Genomic DNA, 2,816 nt, shown 5'->3' with positions numbered 1-2,816 from the left:
TATTGTGGATCTGGTGTATAGCAGCTGATTTTGGGTATTGCCCTGTGGGTGGGATGTAGAGGGTATTGTTATAACTGAGCTGTATGAACATAGTTGCTGTCTCCTCTTTGGTGAGGTAAGAAGAGAAAATTCACAAACAAAAGAGAAAGAAAACAAACACATAAACAAGAAGGAAAAGAAAAGAATAAAGGAAAATAAAGCAGGTAAAAGAAAAAGAACATAAAAACCATAGACAAAAAAGAGGGAGAGGAAAGTTAAAAACCAAAAAAAGAGAAAATAGAAAGAAAAAAATATCTAAATACAATTAGGGGGAGAAATGAGCAAATGGGAAAGAGACCAGAGGGTAATAATGAAAAACAAAGAAATAACACAGGAAAGAAGCAGCAGTGGTTGGGGAAGAGAAACAGAAAAATTGAAAGTGGAGATAGGAAGGGTAGAAAGCAAGGAAAAGGAATAAGAGGAAGTAAAGAAAGAAAGAATAAACAAACAATAACAATGGAATGAAACAACCAGGGCAGGTGCCAGACTCAGAGTGAGAAAATCCTGGGGTCTTTTTTCAGACAAGGACCTCATGTCATGGGTGTCCAAGTGATGAGATGGTAACACTCTCAACACTAGATAGAGTTCCTGTAGGGCTAGGTGTTTTCTTTTCTGGGCATTCAATCTGAAACTAGTTCGTCCAGACTCCAAAGCAGATGGGGGATCAGAGTATTCCCATCCCTGAAGGTAGATGTATTGGGCATTGACTGAAGACCAGAGTTTTGGGATGACATCAATAACATTATCCAGGAAGAAAGCACAAGGTCCTTAAAAAGATAGGAAAGAAAGAAAAGACCAAAATGGACAACAGAAGAAACTCTGAAATGCTCTTGAATACAGACTAGGTAAAGTGACTGAAAGAAATAGTGAAGTAAAAGAGCTCAACAGAAAATTCTGAAATGTAGTTCAAGAAGACATAGTCAAGTATTATAGTGAAATGTGCAAAGACCTGTAATTAGAAAGCCAAAAGGGAAGAACACACTCAGCATTTCGCCAGCTGAAAGAACTGAAAGAAATTCAAGCCTCTAATTCTATGTGCAAAATATTGAATAATGCAGGAAGCATCTAAAGAAGATGGAAAGAATACTCAGACTATATATACCAAAAAGAATTGGTCAATGTTAAACCATTTTACAAGGTAGCACATGATCAAGAACTTGTGGTTCTAAGGATGAAGTCTAAGCTGCATTGGCAAAAAAAATAAGACTCCAGGGATTGATGGATACAAACTGAAATGTTTCAAGAAGCTGATGGAGTGCTGTTGGTGTTCACTTGTCTATATCAAGAAATTTTGAAGACAGCTATGTGGCCAATTTACTGGAAAGAGACATATTTGTACCAATGCCAAAGAAATATAACCTAACAGAATTCAATTGTTAAACAATGCCATTAATGTCATTTGCAAGTAGAAATTTGTTGAAGATAACTGAAAAATGGTTGCAGTATTATATTGATAGGAAGTTGTCAGGAATTCAAATTGGATTCAGAGAGTGGAGTGGAATGAATATCACTGTTGATGTCAGATGAATCTTGGTTTAGAGTACAGAATACTAGAAAGATGTTTATTCGTGTGTTTTATTGAGTTTGAAAAGGCATTCTACTGTGTAGATCATAGAATGTATGGATGCAAATTTGAAAAATGGAAATTCCAAAACACTGTGCTCATGTTAAACCTGTATCTAGACCAAGAGGCAGTATTTGAACAGAACATAGGGATACAGAATGATTTTAAACTAAGAAACATGTGTGTCAGAGTTGTTTTCTTTCACCATATGTATTTTATCTTTGTGCTGAGTACATAATATGAGAAGCTGGTATATATGAGGAAGAATTTGGCATCAGTATTAGAGGTAGAGTTTTGCAAGACTGTATTAACAACCTGTGATATGTAGATGGCAATACCTTGCTTCTTCTAAGGAATAGGGTAGTTGAACATTTTACTAATGAAGTCCAAAGACTATAGTCTTCAGTACGGATATCAAAGATATTGTCCAATGATTTTTGCATTCTGTTGGGTCACCTCTCTTTAGAATGGGCACAAGTTTGGATCTCTTCCAATCAGTTGGCCAGATAGTTGTCTTCCAAATTTTTTGGCACAGTTGAATGAGTGCCTTTAGTACCACCTCACTTTCTTGAACTATTTCAATTTTTATTTCATCAATTCCTGGTGCCTTGTTCTTTGCCAATTCCTTCAATGCACCTTGGACTTCTTCCTTCAGTATCATTGGCTCTTGATCATATGTTACCTCTTGAAATGGTTGAATATCAACCATTTCCATTTGGTACAGTGTCTCTGTGTATCCCCTCCCTCTTCTTCTTTTTTAAGTTTTTATTGTGAATTGAGTGAAAGTTTGCTGGGCAGATCATCAGTTTGACATCCAACAAATCATACATGTTGTTTCATTACAATGGTTATAATCTCCTCTATGTACCATCAGTTAACAGTATTTCTTTCTATTCACTTTAGCTTTTTATTATTATTTTTAAACACTCATGCGGAAAGTGCTTAACTCCTGTTGCTTGGCATGGTGGGGGGGGGAGGGGGAGAGAGACATTATGCACAGCAAATGACTCTCAAAAGCTGGTCCCTGTCTTCCCTTCAAGTTAACTCTGAATTTACTTGTAAAAATATGTAATATGGCAATATTCACAACCTTTCACTATGAATTTTACAAGCCTTAGGAAAAACTAGCTTAGCAACAAGTGCTTTCAACTTTGGTGGATTGAATACAAAGAGAATTGTGTAAATTACTACCTTTCATTAGAAAATCTAAGTA

This window comes from Chrysochloris asiatica, unplaced genomic scaffold, assembly GCF_000296735.1.
Source record: "Chrysochloris asiatica unplaced genomic scaffold, ChrAsi1.0 scaffold00615, whole genome shotgun sequence".
In the NCBI taxonomy this organism is placed as follows: Eukaryota; Metazoa; Chordata; class Mammalia; order Afrosoricida; family Chrysochloridae; genus Chrysochloris; species Chrysochloris asiatica.
The sequence above is the reverse complement of the archived record's forward strand: the minus strand, read 5'-3'. Positions refer to the sequence as shown.